Source organism: Nomascus leucogenys, chromosome 4, assembly GCF_006542625.1.
Source record: "Nomascus leucogenys isolate Asia chromosome 4, Asia_NLE_v1, whole genome shotgun sequence".
Lineage (NCBI taxonomy): Eukaryota > Metazoa > Chordata > Mammalia > Primates > Hylobatidae > Nomascus > Nomascus leucogenys.
Window position 1 is genome coordinate 136357779 of NC_044384.1, and position 27237 is coordinate 136385015.

Genomic DNA, 27237 nt, shown 5'->3' on the forward strand with positions numbered 1-27237 from the left:
TGGCCAGGATGGTCTCGATGTCTTGACCTGGTGATCTGCCTGCCTCGGCCTCCCAAAGTGCTGGGATTACAGGCATGAGCCACTGCACCTGGCCATTTTGTTTTATTTTAAAATTGACAAATAATAATTGTACGTATTCGTGGGGTACATAGTACTATTTTGATAAATATAATGTATGGTGATCAGATTAGGGTAATTAGCACATCAATCATCTCAAACAATGATTCATTTGAATCAAGAACATTTAATATCCTTCTACTATCTATTTGAAACTGTAATATATCATTGCTAACTGTAGTCATCCTATAATGGTATAGAACACTAGAACTTATTCTTCCTATCTAGCTGTAATTTTGTATCCTTTAACAAATTTATTACAGTTATTCTTGAGAATTACAAGCCAGAGATGGGAGATAACTTGGTCAGTCCAAGGCCACTTGGAAGGCTCTCTGTGATAGGGACCATCCTGAAGGTTTGATAGTGTTATCTTCCAGTGCATTCTGATACACACACCAAGGCAGGAACAAAAGTGTAAGCTGTAAAATCTGTCAAATAAATATTTCCATTAAATTTTTTAACAGTGTAGTTTAGGAGGAAAAAAAAGGTCTTTAATTAATTTTTTTTTCAGTGGGTATCGGGGTACCCAACAAAAATACTATCTACTTTATATTCACAGATATCTTTCTAAAATGGTTGCTGTTCTCAAGACGAGGATTAATGTCAACACTTAGAGCAAATAGTCAAAGTAGAATTCTATTATATAACCAAATAAGATGGAAATTTGGAGTGAAGGTGGCATAAATTTCAGATTTGAGAGATACCACAGTGCAAATGCCTTGTATTTACTCTGCAAGGGGACTACTCTTTCATGGGGAGTTCTGCTTAACTGAAAAGCTTATCGGCAATGTATGAATTTAAAACTGACATGCTTATCCATAATTACTATAAGTGTGTCACACAACGCATGTCTCTAAATGTGGTACCAAGTGCGTAATGATCCCAAATCAACTTTCTCAACTTTGTCTTTCCAAAACTCATAGAAATGTATTGACTTGAGGGTTGGGAAAGGAACGCAGGAATTGGTTTTGAGCTTAGAGGGTACACCAACTAGAAGGGCTGAGTGACTGAAAACAAAACCCTGAAGTTCATCACTCCTTAGTGGCTGGCAAGGTCCCTGGGAGTACAGTTTTAGGAATGTTGAGACCAAAAAAGTTCCTATCAGTAAAATCATTAACGTCTATTGCTGGCTAGGTGCGGTGGCTCATGCATGTAATCCCAGCACTTTGGGACGTCAAAGCGGGTGGATCGCCTGAGGTCAGGAGTTCGAGATCAGCCCGGCCAACATGGTGAAACCCCGCCTCTACTAAAAATACAAAAAAATTACCCAGGCATGGTGGCATGTGCCTGTAATCCCAGCTACTTGGGAAGCTGAGGCAGGAGAATCACTTGAACCCAGGAGGTGGAGGTTGCAGTGAGCCGAGATTGCGCCATTGCACTCTAGCCTGGGCAACAAGAGTGAAACTCTATCTAAAAAAGAAAAAGAAAAAAAATACGTGTGTGTGTGTGTATGTATATATATATATATATATATATATATATATAGAGAGAGAGAGAGAGAGAGAGAGAGAGAGAGAGACAGAGAGAGAGAGAGAGACACAGAGAGCGAATGCTATCTTTCGATACTTTGGAAACCAATCCCAGTTTTATGCCAAAAGTTATGACTGGCAATATCTAAGCTAAGCATTCCGGGTAATAAGCTGAATATTTCTGGATGTTCCAATTAGGATAATTCTAGTTAGAATTTTCTTGGCTTGGACATCAGACTTTAAAATATTAATAAAAGCTATTTAAAAGAAACCCATAACATTTGAAACCCAAGTTGTAATTAAATGTTAAATTCTAAGTTAAGGGAAAAGAGCTAGTGAAACTTGACCATTACTGCTATCCATGAAGAGGAAATTTGGCAACAGGGATTTTCCTCTTTCTTTTTTTTTTCTGAGACGGAGTCTCGCTCTGTTGCCCAGGCTGGAGTGCAGTAGCGCCATCTCCGCTCACTGCAAGTTTGGCCTCCTGGGTTCACGCCGTTCTCCTGCCTCAGCCTCCTGAGTAGGTGGGACTACAGGTGCCCGCCACCAGGCCCGGCTAATTTTTTGTACTTTTAGTAGAGATGGGGTTTCACCATGTTAGCCAGGATGGTCTCGATCTCCTGACCTCGTGATCCACCTGCCGAGGACTCCCAAAGTGCTGGGATTACAGGCGTGAGCCACCGCGCCGGGCCGGATTCTCCTCTTTCTTTCACTCTCTCTCACCCACTCTCCCTTCCATCCTCTCTTCCTACTTCCTTCCTTCAGTCCATAATTATCCGTGCCCCATGAAATTGCTCCCTTTCTGTTGTATACTTTTGCTAGGGCTGCCTTAACAAAATACTACAGACAGGAAGGCTTAAACAGCAGAAATGTCTCTTCTCACAGTTCTGGAGCCTGGAAGTCCGAGATCTGGGTGTTGATAGATGTGCTTTCTCCTGAGGTTTCGCCCCTTGGATTGCAGATGGCTGCTTGCTCATTGCGTCCTCACATGACCTTTTTATTTTTTCCCCAGTGCACGTGAACTCGTGGTGTCTCTTCCACTTCTTAGAAGGACACCAGTCATACTAAATTAGGATCTCATCCCGAAGATCTCATTTAACCTTAATTGACCTCTTTAACATGTGCATCTCCAAATATAGTCACATTCTGAGATCACAGGGCTTAGGGCTTCGGTATATAAATTTTGGGGAGTGGGGGAGACACAATTCAGTCCGTAACATACACGTAAATAGGATCATTGATAAGGATTTCTATTACCTTATGGCTACGTGAAGTACTTAAGCAAATTATAATATTGAATTATTAAGTGCAACAAAATTTTTAATAAAAAAATAGATCAAGGTTCTAAATCATGTCACTTGGCACATTCATGAGGCTCCATCTTGACTAATTTCTAAATTAGATAAAGTTTGTTTCTAATGTCTTCCTCTCTTCATTTATCTTTTTAACTCCTTTTAACATTAATTTCCCCAGTAAACTTGTTCTTCTGCTGATTTCTTTATCTCTCAGGTGGTCACTCTCTTGCTTTCCCTAGAGAGGATTTAATTGCTTTTCAGACACTAAAATCGGTGCCCATTGTTTAAAAAAAAATGCTGTTGGAAATTAGCTAGGCATGGAGGTGTGCACCTGTAATTCCAGCTACTCAGAAGGCTGAGGCAGGAGAATTGTTTGAACCCAGGAGGTGGAGGTTGCAGTGAGCAGAGATCGCACCATTGCACTCCAGCCTGGGCAACAAGAGTGAAACTCTATCTCAAAAAAAAAAAAAAATGCTGTTGAAATGAATAAGTTTTTATTTGATTTAACTGCTTAGCTGTTATTTGACATTGGTGACGACTTTCTCATCCCTTACATCAGTTTCAGTTTTCATACATTTTCTGATATCTCCCTTATTTTTATGTCTAGTTGAGGTCTCTGAATTCCAGACCCACATAACAAACTGATGACTAGACCTTTGCACTTGGATATCACATGAACACTTCAAATACAACATATTCAACATGGAGACCATTATTTCTCATGCCTCTTGTTCCCTCTCAAGTCCACAACGCACATTCCTCCCCACATTTTACATTTCTGAAATTGATGCTTCTAACAACGCTGTGCCATAGTTTGTTAACTTCAAGATTTTCTTTTCTACTATTACATAAAATCTTAAATTTGACTGACAAATAATAATTGCATTATTTATGGAGTCCACTGTGATATTTTGACACATGTACACACTGTGTTATGACCAGATTAGGTTAATTAACATACCCATCACCTCAAATATTTATCATTCTTTTTGGTAAGAGCATTTAAAACCCTCTTTTAGCTATTTCGAAATATGCATTATTATTATTAATCATTGTCACTATGCTGTGCAACAGAATGCTGGAACCTATTCCTCCCATCTAACAGAAGCTTTGTACCCTTTGACCAATGTCTCTCCTTTTCTTGTACACTGCCCCACCACCCCATGACCACCATTCTACTCTCTACTTCCATAGTTTGACTTTTGTAGACCTCACATGTGAGATCATACGATATTTCTCTCTTTGTGGCTGGTTAATCCCATTTAACGTAATGTCCTTTATGTTCATCCATGCTGTCACAAATGATGGTTTTAAATTAGTGGAGTTTTAGATTCTATGAAATTCAGTATTGAATTTCACAGACTAGTAGTCTGAACAACCTCGTATCTTTCAGACATGCGCCCTTTTCCCTGTTTTCTCTGCCACCTCTCCAGGTCACACTACCATCAGTTCTCCCAAAGATTATTGTACCAGCCTCCATAACGGGTCCTTCGGATTCTACTATTGCTCACGGACCCCCAGTGTTATTCTCCACCCACCACCCTTGTCTACACTGATACCAAAATGGTCTTTTTTCAAGTGAAGTTCTAAGTTTTCCTTTCCCAAGCATAATCCATTTTAATGAGGTTCTGTTGCTCACAGAAAAACCAGACTCTTTACTATGGCTTATAAACTTCTGGCTCATTCTAGTCTGTATAACTCATCACTCAACACCTTCTGTATCTCACTTAATGATGTGTAGACTCATTGAATACATTCATGCTTTTTATCGCTCCTGAGAAACTTCACCCAGACATTCTACTCTCACTCCCTTTTCCCTGGCTAAGTCTTGTTCAACTCCTAGATTTCAATTTAGACATTAGTCCCTCCGTGAGATTCCTCTGGTCGTCCCAAGCCTGTAGTAAAGACACCCCTTTTATTATTATTATTTTTGAGACGAAGTCTCACTCTGTTGCCCAGGCTGGAGTGCAGTGGCACGATCTCGGCTCCCTGCAACTTCCGCCTCCTGGGTTCAAGCAATTCTCTTGCCTCAGCCTCCTGAGTAGCTGGGATTACACACGCTCAACACCATGCCGAGCTAATTTTTTTTGGTATTTTTTTTGTAGAGATGGGGTTTCACCATGTTGGCCAGGCTGGTCTCGAACTCCTGGCCTCAGGTGATCCACCTACCTTGGCCTCCCATAGTGCTGAGATTACAGGCATGATCCACTACGTCCGGTCAAGACACCCCTTCTGTAACATTTTATAATTCCCCAGCCAGCATTTACCTCTTGTTTGAATTTTCTATTTGTTTGTAGTCTAAGATAAATTGCATATTTATTAGTACGATTTGTGTTTCACCTGCTTCATTTCCCTTCTCCAGTAAGAAGCTAGTTTCTTAGTATATTCTTTGCCTTGGGCATTTTTACAGAGCTAAAAGAGTTTATCTTTTGCAAAATCTAAATTCACTGTAGGGACTAGGGTAGGAATAACTTTGAGATGGTCTTGAAAATAACGGTGATTTTCCTGTATAGATGCTGCAGGAAGTGGGATCTTGTGCCTTATTCGCTGAAAGCATCCAAAAAACGTAATAAGATTCAGACGCTGGCACTGACAGAACAAGGGCAGCTGTACCCTAGACACAGGGGCCTGCAGCCTCATCTAGAATTCTACAACCTCAAGGATGAGATACAGATGCATCAGAGTGTGTGGGATAAGGTGGGAGACCACAGGGAATGGGGCTGGGACTTACTGCATATGGTCAGATAAAGACCAGAGGGATCCCTCTGCACATGGGGTGGGAAGTTGGGTGAGAATAATGACTGATATTGAGCTTTTTGCCAGACTGCTGAGGTGAGGACTAGGAAACATGTTTAGGCTGATTTAAAACAAAATTAAGAAATGCCCTGTATCTTATATGGTCATGTTTGTGAACTAAGATTCAAACTCATAATATCTGCGACCTCCACTGAACTTTCAGGGGCTGTAGGGAATCTTGGCTCCTCTACCTAGAGAGTTTTTCTCTTTCCTCCCCTCCCCACCCCACCCCTCCCCTCCCCACCCCACCCCTCCCCTACCCACCCTACCCCTCCCTCCCCACCACTCCCCTCCCTCCCCACCACTCCCCTCCCCTCCCCTCCCCTCCCCTCCCCACCCCTCTCCTCCCCTCCCCTCCCAACCCCTCTCCTCCCCTCCCCATTCCTACCTTCTCCTCCCCACCCCTTCAGACTTTCTGTTACATTTTGTGTCATTATACTTTCTTTCTTTTCTTTTCTTTACTTTTTTTTTTTTTTGAGATGGAGTCTCACTCTGTTGCCAGGCTAGAGTGGAATGCAGTGGTGCGATCTTGGCTCACTGCAACCTCCGCCTCCCGGGTTCAAGTGATTCTTCTGCCTCAGCCTCCTGAGTAGCTGTATTTTTAGTAGAGGTGGGGTTTCACCATATTGGCCAGGATGGTCTAGATCTCTTGACCTCATGATCCGCCCGCCTTGGCCTCCCAAAATGCTGGGCATTTTGCTTTCTTAATACCAGATTTATTGAGATATAATTCATGTAATATAAATTTCGCTCTTAAAATATGCAATTTAGAATTGTCCAGCCATGATCAGTATCTAATCTCAGAACATCTTCATCACTATCCAAAAGAGAGCCCATATCCACAGAAGTCCTCCCTCATTTTCCTCCTCCCTCTCCCCCACCCCTAGCCCCTGGCAGCCAGTAACTTACTTTCTGTCTCTACGGATTTGCCTGTTCTGTACATTTCATAGAAATGAAATCATATAACATACGGCTTTTTGTGACTGGTTTCATTCACTTAGTGTAATGTTTTTAAGATTCATCAACATTATAATGAGTCAATATTTTGTTCTTATTTATGGCTAAATAACTTTACATTGGGTTGATATACCACCTTTGTTTATCCTTTCATAAGTTGATAGGCATTGGGTTATCTCCTGATATTAGCTATTATGAATACTGTTATCATGAACATGAATGTTTTATGTATGGATATATGTTTTCCATTCTTTTGTATATATACCTGAAAGTGAACTTGTGAGTTCACATGGTAATTCTATGTTTAACACTCTGAGGAACTGTCATCTTTTCCAAAATGACTGTACTATTTTACATTCTCATCAACATTATGAGGGTTCTGATTTCTGCAAATGCACCTGAACACTGTTTATTGTTTTCCTTTTTAATTGTAGCCATCCTAGTGGGTGTAAAGTGATTTCTCACTGTGGGTTTGACTTCATTTCTCTAATGAATAATGCAGTTGAGTGCCTTTCCATTAGCCTATTGACCATTTGTATATCTTTTTGGAGTCATGTCTATTCAAATTCTTATGCCCGTTTTAAAATGAGACTTATATTTTCATTCTTGAATTGTAAAAGTTCTTTTTATATTAGCATACAAGTCCCTTATCTGATATATTATTTGCAAGTATTTTTGCTCATTCACAGAATTTTTTTGTTTTCTTGGTGGTATCCTGTAAAGCACAAAATTGTGTAATTTTGATCAAGTAAAATTTACTTAGTTTTCTTTCATCACTTGAGCTTTTGTTGTCATATTTAAGAAGTCATTGTTTAATTGAAGGTCATGTATATTTACCTGTATGTTGTCTTCTAAGAGATTTACAGTCAATAACTCATTTTGAATCAATTTTGTGTATGGCGTTAGGTAGGGGTCCAATTTTATTCCTTTGCATGTGGATATCAGTCATACCAACACAATTTGTTAAAAATATCTCTGTACTACTTTTCCATGTTTTTCTGTAAGCTTATTTCAAAATAAAAAATTTAAAAAAATGTTTTTGACTTGTAGTGCTACCTCTTGGCTCTGGCATTCTGGAATTGTCTCCACAGTGATACCAGAGAGCCCAGTGTCATGAGGGTATGTCCTGTTGGTAACTATAGAAAGCCACCATTACCAACCTCAAGATGCCAGTGTCCCTTTCACTAGTACAACTTTTATTGCCTAAGTGTCCATGAGGCCATTGCATAGAATATATTGAAGAGGTGGAGAATCCTCCAGACTCACATATATATCCATTCTAATAATGCCACCTTTCTGAGACTTTCAATCTCTTTCTTAGCGCTCTGCCGAAGCAGTTTGCTAATGTCCACTTTCATTTACTACAATCCTTTGTTGTGTCTAAGTTTCCAAAAAAGCCATACCAACAGTGTATTAGCCTATGTTACAAGTCTTCTTGACATTAATGTTGGACTGAGTCATTTCAGCAAACTCCCCCTTAATCCACCTGTATTCTACACCCATTGTAGTGTAAAGGATCCTGATAATATAAATTAGTAAGGTTCTTTCTTTTCTTCCTTTTTAAAGTATTTTCTTAGGTATCAAAGTTTCTTGTTTTTTTTTTTTTAAGACTGTTTTTCTGCTTGGACTATCCTGATCCCAGATTTTGAGAGACAGTGAGGAAGTGTTTTTGACTTTTAGTGCTACCTCTTGGCTCTGGCATTCTGGAGGCAGTGAGGAATTCTGGGAGCAGATGTTGAGTAGAGTTAAGTACAGCACCTCAAGATAATCTGCAAAATGTTTGTTTCCAGACAAGCATAGCCTACGTTCCTTTATCAGGAACTAAGTGACTTAACTAATTAAATAAATAATTCATTAATCAACCGGTAGTTTTGAGCAATTACCACTCACAGGCATTCTGTTTGTCTCTCTTTTTTTTTGGTGGTGGTGGGGAGGTGGGGGGATGGAGTCTTCCTCTGTCGCCCAGGCTGTATTGCTGTGGCACGATCTTGGCTCACTGCAGTCTCTGCCTCTCGAGTTCAAGCAATCGTCCTGCCTCGGCCTCCCAAAGTGTTGGGATTAGTCATGCGCCATCATGCCAGCCTGCTTGTCTAGGTTTTCTGGAGATTCGTGTCTGCTGTTGAGGCTAAGTGCCTTCTTTTGCTGTTTGCCAAAATTCCCCTTTGAACAATCAACTAGTGATTTCATCATTTGTAACGTTGAATCAGTTTTTAAACTTTAAAGTTAAGATAGTCCCTATAAGGGAGCAGAAAATCCAATCGAAATTTGATTTTATCAACATAGTTAACACAACATTTACCCAGGTCAACTTATAGCTACTGTTATTAACTCAGTGTGTGTGCTGCGTGTTCGTTAGGGAAGCAATCTTACAAAAAGAGAAAATTGATTGAATACAAGAAAAGACATAAAATCCTTTTAAACATGTGCTTACTGAACTGGTAAGGAAAAGACAAAACCAAGACCATGAATATGGATCATGAGACAGTTATGCTCTCATCATTTGTCTGAAATTATTTTCTCATATTGAAGGAGAAGAGGTGTGATGGGGAAGAAAATTCAGCCTCTAGCCTATCCTATATTGGGGAGACCAAAGAGGAGAATTAAGAAAGGGATAGGGCAGGGCGCGGTGGCTCAGGCCTGCAATCCCAGCACTTTGGGAGGCCGAGATGGGTGGATCACAAGGCCACGAGATCAAGACCATCATGGCTAACAGGGTGAAACCCCATCTCTACTAAAAATACAAAAAAATTAGCGGGGCATTGTGGTGGGCGCCTGTAGTCCCAGCTACTCCGGAGGCTGAGACAGGAGAATGGCATGAACCTGGGAGGGAGAGCTTGCAGTGAGCCGAGATGGCGCCACTGCACTCCAGCCTGGGTGACTGAGCAAGACTCCGTCTCAAAAAAAAAAAAAAAAAAAAAATGGAAGGCATAAATAACATTGTAATTACTTTTCCTCAATAACCCAAGAAGTGATAATGGAAAAATGGGCTAGTAGTCATGACTTATTTTCGACCCAAAGGAAAATTATTCTTTTAGTACAGGATACAAGAGCACATACTCTGCTTTTTTTCACTGTGTATCTAAACTGGAAAATTACTCAAAGCCTATGCAGGATATGGTTTCCCTTTTGAGCCACAGAGTGTGACTGTGGCTACACTTGGAAGAGTTCAGAAGACTCATTTTTCTGTTTTTGTTTCTGGTTGCTGTCAAGAGTAGCTCTCTGTACCACTCAGTGGCTCACGCTGAAGTTTTCTCTTCAACTGGCTTTTAAAAGCATAGTGGGTGGAAGGGCAGCAATGTTAACAAACCAACTTATAAGGGATAAAAATGCAAATGACATTTCTTACTCCGTAAGAATAATCGAATTGGAAACTTTCTGTTTCCTCTCCCTGCAACCCTGCACGATTCTGGTTTATAAGTCCTTATTCCCAGCAAAAGAATCCTTTCACCAGGCTACACAACAATGGTTCAGGGAATTGGATGCTCTCTACCCACCCCCAGGCCATTGCTTTCTTCTCATGTACAAGCCGAATGAATCACAAAGAGGGTAACACTACAAACCTCATCAGCAGGAAGACATAGGTTTGTTTATACACAGCGCCAGAAGAAAGAAGTCTGTCTAGTGATGGTGGATCAGACTCTGAAGCACTTTCTCATTTTGCCATGCCCAGGGAATGAAAATCTCTAGCAATCACAAGCAAGACCATCCACCAAAATCTCTCATTTCGTAGAACAAAAAATAATGAATAGAAAAATAACCAATGGGTACTAGGCTTAATACATGGGTGATGAAATAATCCGTGTGACAAACCCTCATGACACAAGTTTACCTGTATAACAATCTGCACATGTATCCCTGAACTTCAAATAAAAGATAAGTTAAAAAAAAAATAGGGGTACACTGACTGGCTGATATAGTGACTGAAGATGAGTGGAATGTGGAATGGAAAGTGAGGAATAAAACTAATTAATATTAGTAATTATTCCAGATAATAAGAACCAGTGACATACCTAGGACATTTCAAACTCAGATAATCTGTCAGCATCTGCCATGTGGTAGGCAGTCACTAAGATGGCTCTGATGATCCCTGCCTCTTGGTCTTGATTTTCTTGTGTAGTCTCTTTCTATCCTTCTGTACTGAATTGGAAGAAGTTATTCCACCTACGTCCAAGATCGGGTTATTATTTTATTATGCTGGTGCAAAAGTAATTGCGGTTTTGGTCATTACTTTTAATGGCAAAAACCGCAATTACTTTTGCACCAACCTACAAAATAAAAGCAAACCATGGCTTCTATTTTGGCTACTCTGCTGTCACAGATCACTTGCTCTGGGGTGAGCCACGTGGGAAGCACCCTGCGGAGAGGCCCACAAGGCAAGAAAGAGGAGTCTCCAATCAATAGCCATGTGAGCAAGCTGAAAGATCAGCTTCTCAGACCCAATCAAGTTATTAGAGCTTGCAGCTGTGTCCAACAGCTTCACTGTAATCAATGAAGCAGAACTACTCAGAGAAGCTGGGCCTGGTCATGACTTTCAGAAACTTCGTGAGATAGTAAATACTAGTTTTTAAGCTGCTAAGTTTTGGGGTAATTTTAATGTGTGTGTGTGCGTGCGTGTGTGTGTGTATTTATACACATACACAGATGTCCCTCAGATATCATTTGGTAATAATGACAAAATGAAACAAGAAATAGTAATGGCCAGAAGAGAACTGTTGACAATGAAAATATTCTTATTTTGAATTTGTATTTATAATCGTGTCAGTTTAAAAATATGAAAAATAAAATGAATATTACAGTACAAAAAGGAACAAAGGAATAATGCTTTTAAATTATATTAATGCATTTTTTTTTGTAAAAAGGGAACAATGTATAGGTATTGGCTGTTGCAGTAACAAATAGTAACAATGAGATTTCTGTTTTTGAGACTTCTGCAAATAAGTCAATAGTTTGGTTAAAATGTATCTTCTTTGCATATTTATGTTCAGTAGATAGCACACATGTATTTGTCAGCCTACCTTAGCTTAGTTGTTTGAACTATGCTTATTCCTTTTAATTTTGAAATTTGATTTTATACAATGCAACAGTAAAATGGTTAAAAGTCTTAACTACCGCCTGTTTCTTCTCTTTTATTATTGTTACTATTTTTAACCCTGTTGTCATTCGATCACTTTTAGATATCTTTTCCCTTTTGCATGGTCAGTGCTTACAAAAAGGAAGTGGCTTCTTTTTATCTTTCAGCCCTATGTCATTGAAATCTTGTTTCATTTCTAGTATTTGTTCTCTGGATGTACTGGCTTGCATTGCTTCACAATGTTTATTAAATATATGTAATGTTGATGAACTTACATGTTTTCCAGGTAGATCCAACCAAACTCACATTGCTTCAATTACATCCTTTCTGGCCTTTAAAAATGTTTCTTTCTTGAGCTTCCTGCTGGTTCTGGCCAATGCCATTTCATGTTGGCACATGTACCCAACTTCAAATTTCTTCAAGAAATTTTTCAGATTAAGTATGAACCAACGGCTCAATTTTACAGTGATAATGCAAAATGCAAATTTCCAAAGGAAAAAAAAAGCACAACTATTTATTCAATAGTTATTTCCAATATTTTGAATTTCGATCATTTGGTACCAGGCTTTTATAATGTACATTTTATTAAAACCAAAATGTCTATCAAAGATGTAACTCAGGCAATGAATAAATTATACAGCTAATACAACATTTTATTTTTCTGATTTGTTCTTTAGCGATACAAAATTAACAAGTCTCTACAAATAAAAAATTAGCTGGGTATAGTGACACCTGCCTGTATTCTCAGCTACTGAGGAGGCCGAAGCGGGAAGATTGTCTGAGGCTGGAAAGTCAAGGCTGCAGTGAGCTGTGATTGCACCACTGCACTCCAAGCTGGGCGATAGGGCCAGACCTCGTCTCCAACAAAAAAGAAAGAGAGAAGTAAAGAGAGAAAGAGAGAAAGACAAGACAGAGGGAAGGAAGGAAAGAAGAAAGGAAGGAAGGTAGGAAGGAGGGAGGGAGGGAAGGAAGGAAGGAAAGAGGAAAGGAAGTAAGGAGAAAGGAGAGAGAAAGAAGGATAAAGGAAAGAAAGAAATAGAGAAAGAAAAAGAAAGAAAGACAGAACAGAAAGAAAGGTCAACCAGAGAAATGTTAATAAAAGATTTTATTTAAAAATGGCTGGCCACTTGGGGTGGATGCCTCCCTCCTTCCAACTCTTGGTATAAAAATGACAGCCAAAAATCAGCACCTTCCAGGCAAACTCAAACATAGAGTGTATCATAGTGATTTCTCTTGATCTGTAAAAACAGGATTTTCTTCAGCTTAGCAATATTTTTGACTATTACATAGTGTTTCTTCTGTTCCAATTGTTACTCGCCCTTCTTCAGGAATATCTATGACCCGTGTTGTCAAATAACTATTGTCTGCTTCCATATCTCTCATTCTTTTTCTCATTTTTTTCATTTTTAAAGTATTTTCCTTTGCATTCTGGAAAATACATAATGACCTACTTTTTTTTTTCATGTGTAATAACGCACTTTCCTTTCAAACTTTCTCTAGGGTAAATCCTCTCGTTGAATTTCTTTCATTCACTCTTTATCATAATTTTCCTTGTAATTTCTGCTTAACTTTTGGTCATTCTTTCATTTCAATATTTTGTCGTCTCTCCTATTTATCACATCTTGGTTACACATTTTATTTTTAAAAAACTTTGCATGAAAGCACAAAATACATTCCCTCTTACTTTTCATATGCAAGTATGTTCTTTCTTTTTCTTATAAATGTTTAAGTCACCTTTTATTTTTCAGAAACTTCTCACGGGCTACATGTCTATTTGCTGTGAGTTTCCCCAAGGTGGTATTTTCTGCAATGCACTGTGCATGGGTTTACTGTAGGTTTTCAAAATGTATACCTAATGGCCTTAGAATTGTCCTCTTTATTGTTTGTGTTATTAACTTAGTGATTCAGAGATCTGACAGAAAAAAGGTTAACCCAGAATTCTAAGTAATCTCAGCAGTAATTTCAATCATGTCTAAATTTTCTCCTGTGTTTGACGAATTTGTTGTGCCATTAAGTTGGAAGCTTTTGGAGCTATTCAGTTGGAAACTGTTTGAATGAACTAATATTCTGTTTTCTTTTCAAGCTAACAAGTTAGCTGGCCAGTGTGTGTGTCTGTGTGTGTGTGCGTGTGTGTGTATATATATATAACAAGTTAGCTTGCCAGTATATATATAAATTTGCATGTGTATATATGTATATATAAATATATATATTTACATGTGTATACATGTTTACATGTGTGTATATATTACATGTTTCTGTATGTATATATTACATGCATATATATACAGAAACATGTACATTTATGTTTTGAACAGTTGTGCCTTTTTGTCCTGTGGAAATTTGGGTTTTGCACTATCACTGTAAAATTGACCAATTGGTCCATGCTTACTCTGACAAATTTCTTGCAGAAATTTGAAGTTGGGTATATATGCCAACACGAAATAGCATTGGCCAGAACCAGCATGGAGCTCAACAAACAAAAGCTAAAAAGGATGTAATTGAAGCAATATGAGTCTGGTTGTGTCTACATATAAATATATTACATATATATGTTTACATGTTTATATATGCATGTATATGTGTTTTTATGTGTATACAAGTTTATATATGTGTATATATATGCATGTGTATGTATATACATATACATACATGTTTGTGTGTGTGCATTTATGTGAGTATGTGTACGTATATATACACATACACATATATGCACACATGCACATGCATATATAGACACACATATACAAACAGACACAGACATACACATTCATATATACATATGCGCACACATATAAATGTATATGAATATACGGCAGCCAGAACAGCATCTTCTAACAAATCCCCATGCTGTAAGCCCTGTAGGGTGATGTGATGAGGACTGGACATATCACAGGTGAGGAACTGTATGATTGGGAAGCTGAGTTTTTATGGGGCTGCTGCAGCATCTGCGTGTTTTTCTCCCCAGAGAGATCACACTCAGTATACTGGAATGTAAACAAATCTCCTTTAAGGGAGTGGGGAAGGGCATTTCTAGATTTCTCACTCTGGAATGTAAGCAAATGTCTTTGAGAAAGGAGGGGGTTCTGTTTTACTATCCTGGGATGACTCAGTAAGTCCATCTTTAAGTCTCTCCAGCGGGAAGCACTATTCTCTAGCTTCTAAGGCTGCTTCTCATTTAAACATGTCTTTCTTAGTAGAACATGAGAAATCTATGGAGCCGGATTCATATGCTACATGAATGACGTGGCTTTCTGTGCACTCTCCTAGCACTGACACCTCTTTTGTCATGTCTCATCTTGGCTTTTCCTGGAGAAGCCCTGCTTACCCTCCTGATTTTCTACTTATAACTATGTAAAATTTAAAGCGTCAGGAAGTGTTGCTTTTTAATTTTGTTGATAACTTGTAGCTAAAGGCATTCTGGAATGAGGTCTGTGTCAAGATCTCTTTTTACTTCCAGTCTTTGTCCTTAGAACTAAATCAGACAGGAATCTCATATTATCACTTCTCAGAAATGTACCTTACTTTTTCATAAAATAGAGTTGCGTAGCTAACTTTGACACATTTGTACCCCCTAATTTTAAATTTTTATCTGTGCCACATTTCTAGCAGACATTCTTCTAAATGCAAGGCGCATGAGGGCCAACCTTCCTTAAGTTTCAATTCCAGTGCATCACCTTTTTATCATCTGGTGGCATTTGGGATGAGAATGGAAAGAATTTACAGGCATGTGCCTAGCTCATCACCAAATAATTATTTTAGATGTTTTAACTGTTTCTTCTATTTTAAGACGAGTTAATGGGTACAGCACACCAACATGGCACATGTATACATATGTAACAAACCTGCACATTGTGCACATGTACCCTAAAACTTAAAGTATAATAATAATAAAATAAAAAAAGAAAAAAAGAAAGAATAAACTAAATATAAAAAGATTTAGGGAAATACTTTATATGTTTGTTATTGCATTTCCCCCTTCTTTAAAAAATAAACTTCTGAATGGTTTTCAGTGAGACTTGCCCGTGCAGATTAAATTCAATAGTTATTGATTATTTACTACATTTAGGTGATACAGGCTCTATATCTGTAAGATTTATAATATATTCATTTTATGCTGGTAGGTCAAAAATACAAATATTAAAAAGACTCTAAAATATGTAAGCTTTTCAAGTTTGGAAACTCCCTTTCAATGCAAAAGAAACAAAATCAGAGAGTAAGCTTAGGTGTATAGAAACTTGAGCAAATGAAGATAAAATTTTCAGACCATTTTACATGGAGGAAATAACTGGATGTTTTAGGATAATACGCATTTCCAAAGCATAAGATTTAGTCATTGATTTATTCGACAGCCCCATAGGTTTATTACACAATAACAAACTCACTGTAGACGTATGCAAAAACATTTATGTATAAACTACAAGAGGTTTTATCACGGGAGACTATAACCATATCATTAACATGTAATATGATTTCAGATTACAAGCATCCAAGATACCATTAATGTATAATCTGAATAGAAATGGCAATTTATAGATGCTATTTCTTTAGTAGTGACAATTAGAAATGTTATTTCCATGTTACTGCTAAAATAATCTTCTCATTTTAGAAGATTCAGTTTCTTGCAAAGCTCTCAATAATCTTACTGTTTTATTTCTTTAAGATGTATTTGGGATCTAAGTTGTATGTTTAAAAATTATTTTCTGTAAGATCATAAGAGCCTCAGAACAAAGCTGTATAAAATTCTATCAACGAATTGGCAATTAAATCCTAACATATTTACCATGATGATAATAAACTGCAGATTTAACAAAAAGGCAGTATACATACATTTCGGAATTCTTGTGTAGGCTCATGGGAAAGTAATTTGGCTCAATTCTTTTCTTCATCACAAGCATAAAACTGCACATTTTAGCAGTAAGAATGCCCAACAAGTTAAATACTTTTTTACACAAAACAATTTAAATAACAATGATTATATGTATCAACTTGTTAATGAGATATTTTCAGTCAATTCGATAAACTTAGTGGATGTATGTAACCAACAGTGACTCTATCTCAGTTTCCTCACTCAGTAAAACAGAGACCAAAAGGAAAATTCTATAAAGTTGCTGTATTAGTCCATTCTCATACACTGATAAAGACATACCCGAGACTGGGTAATTTATAAAGAAAAAGAGGTTTCACGGGCTCACAGTTCCACGTGGGTGGGAAGGCCTCACAATCATGGCAGAAGGCGAAAGGCATGTGTTACATGGCAACAGAGAATGGAAACCAAACCAGAGAGGTTACCCCTTATAAAATGGGAACCAAGCCAAAGGGGTTTCCTTATAAAACCATCAGATCTTGTGAGACTTATTCATGCATGGGAACAGCATGGGAAAAACCACCCCATGATTCAATTATCTCCCACTGGGTCCCTCCCTCAACATGTGGAAATTATGGGAACTACAATTCAGGATGAGATTTGGGTAGGGACACAGCCAAACCGTATCAGTTCCAGAGTGACTTCCTCAGCGGTCCTTTATTTTTGCAGAAAGAGGAAGCAAAGGAAACTGTATTCTATCTGTGCCTAGTATAGCCCAGGATTTTCCCAAGGAATATGCATGTGCAGTCTCATTTAATCCTTTGATGTGCCTACATTATTATATGATTTAGGCCAGGCTCGGTGGCTTACGCCTGTAATCCCAACACTCTGGGTGGCCAAGGTGGGTGGATCACTAGAGGTCAGGAGTTCCAGACCAGCCTGGCCAACATGGTGAAACCTCATCTCTACTAAAAATACAAAAAATTAGCTGGGCATGGTGGTGGGCGCCTGTAATCTCAGCTACTCAGGAGGCTGAGGCAGAAGAATTGCTTGAACCTGGGAGGCGCGGCTTACAGTGAGCCGAGATCATGCCACTGCACTCCAGCCTGGGCAACAGAGCAAGACTCTCTCTAAAAAATATATATATATTTATATAAATCATTTATTTATATATTTATAATATATTTATATATAATTCATATATGCTAATTATATATATTAATATCTATAAATACATATATTTAAAATATATATTTATATATAAATGATTTTACAGACCACAGAACTGAGGCTCAAAGAGGCTAAACCAGCTCAACCAACTTGGAAAATGGGAGTAATGTTGGTTTCCTCCTCCTGCTTTTCCCCATGTCCAAACAATTACATTCTACCTATTTTCAATCTCAGTATTTTTTTTTTATCCCTCTTCTCCTTCTCATTCCCATCTCCTAGCTGGATTTTAATTTTTTTTTTATCTGGAGTAATGCCATAGCTTCCTATCTGGCCCATGTGACTCCAGCCCTCATTTTCAAACCAAACACTAAGAATGTTATTGGAAGGCTTTACTTGCTAGGTCCCTAAAACTTCAGGCAGAATCCTGCAAGTAGTCTTCCTCCTTTTGAAGGCTTTTGCAATGCCAAATCTTAGTCATCATGAATATGCCAAATATCCTGATTTGATTGTTACCCATTGTATAGATATGTACGAATATCACACTGTACCCCATAAATACGTATAACTATTGTGTGTCAATTAAAAATAATTTGAAAGTACTGAAGTACACTATATATACAAAGAAAAAGTGCACAGAGTTTTTTTGTTTGTTTTGTTTTTGAGGCAGAGTTTCGCTCTTGTTGCCCAGCTGGCGTGTAATGGTGTGATCTTGGCTTATGGCAACCTCTGCCTCCTGGGTTCAAGTGATTATCCTGCCTCAGCCTCCCGAGTAGCTGGGATTATAGGCATGTACCACCATGCCCGGATAATTTTTTATTTTTAGTAGAGATGGGGTTTCTTCATCTTGGTCAGGCTGGTCTCGAACTCTTGACCTCAGGTTATCCACCTGCCTTGGCCTCCAAAAGTGCTGGGATTACAGGCATGAGCCACCACGCCCAGTCAAGTGCACAGATCTTTAACACATAGCTCAATGAACAATCAAATGAACACATCTATGTGGCCACCAGTTAAGTTGAAAAATTGACTATTACTAGTTCCTGAAAGACCCCATTACACCCTTGCCTAAATTTCTCAGCCTCCTTCCTCCTCCGAGGTAACCATCACTCGAACTTTTAATATGGTAGAAGACTTGTCTGTTTATATGATTTTTGAACTTTGTGTAATGAAGTCATCATATGTGTTCTATTGTGTAAGTATTGCTTTGATCAACATTGTTGCATGAGATTATTCCATGCTTTTCATTGCTGAATGTAAATTTTTTAGCCATTATGCAGTTTATAGATATTTGGGCAATTTCTACTTTAAGGCTCATGAATAAGGCACATGAGCATTCATTTCCATATCTTGGTGTACACATATTTGTATGTGTACTGAAATTTTACTATCAAATACAACCATATTACAACATACAGATTAAAGAAGAGAATATAACGACAACCCCAGAATCCTTCATCATATCTCTCTGCTCTTTTGACTTCTAATATTTTTCTTATATTCATAATTCATAATCAATATTTTTTCTCCTCTATGTAAATAGAACTATCCGATATGTACTATTTGGGATCTGAACTGGCCAGATGCATCTATGTTACTGAATATATCCATAAACTTTTAATACTTTTCCAAAGATAATATTTTATTGTGTGGCTATACTAGAATTCATTTATCCTTAAAACGATGGGTAGTCATTTAGGTAATTTATTTTTGTTTGCTGTTATAGTGTGGCTAGGACTATTCTACTACATGCATTTGGTGGATATTGGTATGCATCATTTCCAACCTTTGTAATGCGATCATTAGATGAAGAAAGCCTGTACTAATTGACTCTCCCACTAACAGTGTTGGAGAGTTCCTGAGGCTCCATACCCTTCATCAACATTTGTTATTGTCAGAATTTTTACTTTTAGTCATTCTTTTGAGTAGGCAGTAGGAATTCTTTGTGGTTTTACTTTGTATGCCTCTTACGACTAATGAAGTATAGCAAAGTTTCATGTTATTCCTAATTTTTTATCTTCTTTTGTGAAGTATGTGTTCAAGTGTTTTGTCCACTTTTCCCATCTGATTTTTCTTATTTATTTCTTAAAGTTCTTAATCTACTTGGGGTATGAATTTTATTTTTGAGATGGAGTCTCACTGTGTCACGCAGCCTGGAGTGCAATGGTGTGATCTCGGCTCGCTGCAACCTCTGCCTCTCAGGTTCAAGTGATTCTCCTGCCTCAGCCTCCTGAGAAGCTGGGATTACAGGCACCCACCATCATTCCTGGCTAATTTTTGTTTTTTGGTAGGGATAGGGTTTTACCATGCTGGCCAGTCTGGTCTCGAATTCCTGACCTCAGGTGATCAACCAGCCTCGTTCTTCCAAAGTGCTAGGATTACAGGTGTGAGCCACCATGCCCAGCCTAAATTTTATTTTAAAATTAGATATATGTTATCTTTTTCTTCTACTCTGTTCATTTTCTTATTTGCGACTTTAGTTGAACAGAGTTCTTCATTAAAGTAGCTCATTATCATTTTTTCCCATTTACATTTATTAGCATTTTTGTGTTGCAGAACAAATTTTTGCTCACTTTCAGGCCATAAAGCTGTTTTCTTATAAAACATTTACTGTGTTACATTTTGTGTTTAGATCTGTAATTCATCTGAAAAGGATTTTTTAGCATATAGTGGGAGGTGGCGCCATCCAATTGCCCAATGACTATTTATTAAAAGACCATCTTTTTTACAAATGCCCTGCAGAGTCCCCTTGGTCAGGTGACTATATTTGTTTGGATTGTTTCCGATCAGTGAATCTATTGATCAGTGTACCTATTCTTAAAGCAATTCCTCCACTGTCTTAATTATAATAGCTTTAAAGCAGGCCACATAACTGAGAGGTAAGGTAAAATCTCCAGTGCTGTTCTTTCTCAAGATGGCGCTGACTAGTTTTAGCCCTTTACATTTCTAAATGAATTTTACAATACACATATAAACTTTTCCAAACAATTCTATTCATATTTTCTTTGTGATGGCTTTGAATCTACAGATTATTTTGGGGAAAATGATGTATTTGCAATCTTGAGTCTTCCAACCCACGTATACTTATGTTCCTCTATTTATTTAGGTCTTTAATTTTTCTCTATGATGTTTGGTCATTTTTATTGTAGGAAATGTGCACATCTTTCATTAGAGTTAATCCTGGTTATTTGACATTTTTAGTGTATTTTAAAATATTTGTTGCTGGTATAAAAATAGTATTAATTTTGCACATTGATTTAATCTCTAGTAACTTCATTAAGTTTGTTAGTAGACACTTTTAGATTTTCTATGTACAAATAATGTCAGAATATAGGCAGCTTTTTTTTTTCTAATCATTATTATTTTTAATTCTTTTTTTTGCATTATTCAATCATTAGGATTTCCAGCACAATGTCAAATAAAAATGCTGAAAGTGGACAGTAGGGCCTTCTTCTTAATCTCAGAGGCAAAGCTTTCAATATTTCATCTTCATGTTCCATGTTTGCTGTGGATTTTTATATACTCTTTATCAGAAGGAACTTCCCTTTTATTTCTAGTTCGCAATGAATGTTTATCATAAGTGGACACTGAAGTTGTCATAGACTTCTATATTTATTGAGATAATAATGTGATTTTTAACTCTTTCATTATGTCACTTTGGTAAATAAAAATGTTGCTTTTTAAATGTGTAATCAACCTTGCATTATAAAGGTAAACGCAACTTGAACACAAGATATTATTCTTTCTTTTGTGTACTATTGCTCTTCTTTTACTAATAGTTTATTGAGGAGTTATAAAACCAATGTTCTTAAAGAAAATTAATCTTTAATTTTCTTTCTTTGCAATGTTCTTTCCAGTTAGTGTCAATGTCACACTAGTCTCATGAACTAAGTTAGAAAGTGTTCTCTCCTTTTCTTTTTTTGTAGAAAAATGTCTGTACATTTATCTTATTTCTTTCATAAACATTTGAAGGAATTCACTGGTTAAGCCATCTGGGGCCTCATCATTTTCTTTGTAGGACATTAAAAAATTATAGATACAACTTCCTTAATAGCTGTAAGGTTATTTAGCATTTTAATTTATTCTTGTGTTAGTTTGCTAAGTTGAGTTTTAAAGGAATTTGCCATTTCATCGAAATTTTTCAAAATTATTGCAATAATGCTGCTTATAATATCCTCTTATGACCTCTTTCATATCTGTAGCTTTTGTAGTAATACCGTCTTCACCATGATACTATTTGTACCTAGTACACTTTTTTCTTGTTCAGTCTCAGTAAGGATTTTCCAACTTAAAAAAGTTGGAAAGTAAAGTTACTTTAAAAGCAAAGGCTACTTTAAAAAGTAGCCTTTTTAAAAGGTAACTTTTGGATCTATTAATCCTCTCTATTTTTGTCTATTTTCTACTTCATCTTACATGATTTACCTTATTCCTCCCTCTCTTTTACTTTTCTCTGTTTTTATTCGCTATCTTTAAAAAATCTTCAAAGGATAGCTAGATAATTTTAGCCTTTTAAAAATTATATTTAAAGCTAGAAATTTTCATCTAAGTATGATTTTTGTGGCAACCAACAAACTTTGCTATGACTTGTTTTCATTTTCATTTGGGTCAAGTATTTTAAAACTTGCATTATAATTTTTCCTTTGACACGTGCTACTTATAAGTAAACTATTTAATTTCTAAATGATTGGAGATCTACTGCTACCTTTCTGTGTTGGCTTCTAATTTAACTCCACTGTATCAAAAGAGTATAGTCCGCGTATTTCCATTTTCAAATTCTATTTGAAATTGTTGAGGCTTTATGGACCAGATAATTAATTTTTATAAATATTCCATTATCCTTGAAAAATATATATTCTGCAATTGTTGGAGTAGTTCTCTGTATCTTTACAAGGCCAGGTTTCTTAATTGTGTGGCCCAAATTTCCTATTTTTTCCCTGCTTGTTATGTTCTGACATGGGCATATTAGAGATGTTCCCTGTGACAACTGACTTTTTTTTTTTTTTTTTTTTTTTAAGGCAGAGTCTTGCCCTATCGCCCAGGCTGGAGTGCAATGGTGTGATCTTGGCTCACTGCAGCCTCTGACTCCCAGGTTCAAGTGATTCTCCTGCCTCAGCCTCCCAAGTAGCTGGGATTACAGGCACCCACCACCACACCTGGCTAATTTTTTTGTATTTTTAGTAGAAACGGGGTTTCACCAGTGTTGGCCAGGCTGGTCTCAAACTCCTGACCTCATGATCCACCTGCCTCGGCCTCCCAAAGTACTGGGTTTACAGGCATGAGCCACCACGCTTGGCCCGATCGTTGACTATTTAACCTTTAGTTTTGTTCATTTTTGCTTTAAATGTTTGAAATCAAATAATTTTTATATAAAGACATTTTTAATTATTTTCCAGGTGAATTAATTCTTTTATTATTGTAGAGTATCTCTTTCTATATTTAGTAATTTTTGCCTCAGTGTATACTTTGATATTTGGATAGATTTACTACTTTTGGATACTGTTTTCATCCTTTTTAAATGTGAATATATGTGTGTGTGCATGTTTAAACAACATGGTAAATTATTACAATTGCTTTATGCAGTTAGAATTTGTTTACATTTATCCACAGTTACTCTTTTTTGCTGTTTATCTGTTCCTGAATTTTTGAGCTTCCTGCTGGGATAAATTTCCTTCTTTGTGATAATACTTATCACAGACTCATTTAATGCAAGAGTATTCTATAAAATTTCTATTGATTTGGTTTGTTTGGAAGTCTTTATTTTAACCTCATTTTTAAATGATATTTTCCTGAGTGTAGAATTTTAGACTGACAACTGTTTTATTTCAGCACTATTAAAATATAGTTTTATGTCTTCTGTCTTCTATTTGTCTTGAGAGGTCAGCTATTAGTCTTGCTTTGCTGTTTTTGATGATAATCTGTCCTTTCTCAGGCAAAGTTTTCAATATTCCTCTTTGTCATTTATTTTCAACAATTTTATTATTATATGTTTGTAGCAGGCCAAATATCATCTCTCCCAATATTTATGTCTACCAAGAACTTCAGCATGTGGCCTTATTTGGAAACGGGATGTTTGCAAATGTAATTAGGTAAGGATCAAGATGAAATCATACTGGATCTGGTTAGGTCCTAAATCTAAGGTGTTTGTACTCACAAAAGATAGAAGAAGGGCTGGATGCAATGGCTCACACCTGTAATCCCAGCACTTTGGGAGGCCAAGGTGGGCGGATCATGAGGTCAGGAGATTGAGATCATGCTGACCAACATGGTGAAACCCCGTCTCTACTAAAAATACAAAAATTAGCTTGGCATGGTGGTGCGTACCTGTAATCCCAGCTACTCGGGAGGCTGAGGCATGAGAATAGCTTGAACCCAGGAGGCGGAGGCTGCAGTGAGCTGAGATCGCGCCAATGCACTCCAGCCTGGTGACTGAGTGAGACTCAGTCTCAAAGTCTCAAAAAAAAAACAAACAAAAAACAAAAAAAAAAAACAAAAAAAAAATGAGAGACAGAAGAAGGCCGTATGAAGACAGAGCAGAGGCTGTCGTGATGCAGCCACAAACCAAGGAGCGTGATGTAATTCCAGGAGACACTAGAAACCAAGAAGTGGCAAGGAAGGATTCCTCCCTAGAAGCTACAGAGGATACACAACCCTACTAATATTCTGATTTCAGAACTTCTGGCCTCCAGAACTCTAAGGGAATATATTTCTGTTGTTTTCAGCTGCTAAGTTTGTAGTGATTTTTAAATGACAGCCCTGGGAAAGTAATACAATGGTTAAGTGTGTTTTCTTATGTGTGTGTCTTATCCTAGATAGAGTATGTGGTACTTTCTCAAAGTGTGGTTTAATGACTTGTAAGATTTGGGACATTTTTAGCCATTTTCTTCAAATAATACTTCTGACCCATTATCTTTGTTCTCAAACTGGAATTCCAGTTACAAACAAATTTGACACTTTTCTTACATCTACGTATGTCTCGTACACTTTTTGTATTTTTTATCATTCATATTCTCTGTGTTTCTTTCTGGTTATTTTAATCTTATCGATCTTTCAGCTTACCAAATCTCTCTTCAATTATGTCTAATCATCTATCAAAACTATCCATGAGGCAGATTAAAGACTTAAATGTTAGACCTAACACCATGAAAACCCTAGAAGAAAACCTAGGCAATACCATTCAGGACATAGGCATGGGCAAAGACTTCATGTCTAAAACACCAAAAGCAATGGCAACAAAAGCCAAAATTGACAAATGGGATCTAATTAAACTAAAGAGCTTCTGCACAGCAAAAGTAACTATCATCAGAGTGAACAGGCAGCCTACAGAATGGGAGAAAATTTTTGTAATCTACTCATCTGACAAAGGGCTAATATCCAGAATCTACAAATAACTTAAACAAATTTACAAGAAAAAAACAAACAACCCCATCCAAAAGTGGACAAAGGATATGAACAGACACTTCTCAAAAGAAGACATTTAGGCAGCCAACAGACACATGAAAAAATGCTCATCATCACTGGCCATCAGAGAAATGCAAATCAAAACCACAATGAGATACCATCTCATGCCTGTTAGAATGGCGATCATTAAGAAGTCAGGAAACAACAGATGCTGGAAAGGTTGTGGAAAAATAGGAATGCTTTTACACTGTTGCTGGGAGTGTAAATTAGTTCAATCATTGTGAAAGACAGTGTGATGATTCCTCAAGGATCTAGAACTAGGAGCACCATTTGACCCAGCTATCACATTACTGGGTACATAAAAGGATTGTAAATCATATTACTATAAAGACACATGCACACGTATGTTTATTGCAGCCCTAGTCTCAATAGCAAAGACTTGGAACCAACCCAAATCTCCATCAATGATAGACTGGATAAGGAAAATGTGGCACATATATACCATGGAATACTATGCAGCCACAAAAAAGGGTGAGTTCGTGTCCTTTGCAGGGACATGGATAAAGCTGGAAACCATTATTCTCAGCAAACTATCACAAGGACAGAAAACTAAACACCACATGTTCTCACTCATAGGTGGAGGGTTGAACAATGAGAACACATGGACACAGGGTAGGGAACATCACACACCGGGGACTGTGGGTGGGTGAGGGGCTGGGGGAGGGATAGCATCAGGAGAAATACCAAACGTAAATGATGAGTTGATGTGTGCAGCAAACCAACATGGTACATGTATACCTATGTATCAAACCTGCACGTTGTGCACATGTACCCTAGAACTTAAAGTATAATAAAAATAAATAAATAAATAAAAAATAAGAAAAGAATAAAAAAAAAAAAGGAGAGGCCAGGCGCGGTGGCTCTCGCCTGTAATCCCAGCACTTTGGGAGGCTGAGATGGGCGGATCACAAGGTACATGCATGAAAACAACAAATCTAAGACATTAGTCTGAACATAATTCACTTTACTAATATCCTATATACAGGTTGCTAGGCACAGTCTACTGCAATCAAATAAAAGAAAATTATTTCAAACCTACTCACAACTCATTTGTTATTTTAAATTCTTCAAATCAGAATTTGGATGCGTTGACAGGCTTAGGGGTAAAATTATGGTGTTCCATCATTTCTTAAAGAGCAGAAGAATATTCTAAAACATGACAGCATTTAAATGACACAGTACCCCACTTAAGCTTAGGCTTGGATATGTTAAGTCAGTCATTCAAGTTTGATTTATGGTAAGTATGCCTCCTCACACACCCCAATTATCTTATATTGTGTTTCAGCTTCCTTTCCACCACAATATGCAAGTTGAAGTTTATTAAGTGGCAAGAGAAATGCAAGGAGAGAAAAAGGAACACATGTAGTCCATAGCATGGTGTGACGGAGAGACCACCTGAGATTATCTCCAGGATTACTGGCAACTTAGATATACTACTTGAAGCTAAGGACAAGTCTTTGCGTATTAGCTACCCACATTAAAATGGGAGATAAACTAGATGACTGTAATATCCTTTCCAGTTTTACTATTCTAATATCCAAATCTATTACTCACACTAAAATCCCTTCCCCAAATATGTTATCTACATTCTAAATGTCAAAAATATTTTTTCTATAAACTGTACAATTCATATTCTCCAAATTTTATAAAAGAGAAAATATCTCATTTGTTGATATTATTTGGACTACTTTTATTCTCATGAGTAAGAAAACAAATGGAGAATTTGTCTCTAAAATTTCTTGTCCATGTTCACTTTTCAATTATCAATAAAAACATTAAAGCTTTACATAATGTTTCTACATATTCTCATTTATTTGCATAAAATTAAGATGTGAGTAATTACAATGATCTTTCCTTTTATTTATTTATTTATTTATTCTTCTGAGTTGGAGTTTTGCTCTTGTTGCCCAGGCTGGAGGGCAATGGCGCAATCTTGGCTCACTGCAAACTCCGCCTCCTGGGTTCAAGCGATTCTCCTGCCTCAGCATCTGGAGTAGCTTGGATTACAGGCATGCGCCACCACCCCGGCTAATTTTGTATTTTTAGTAGAGACAGGGTTTCTCCATGTTGGTCAGACTGGTCTTGAACTCCCGACCTCAGGTG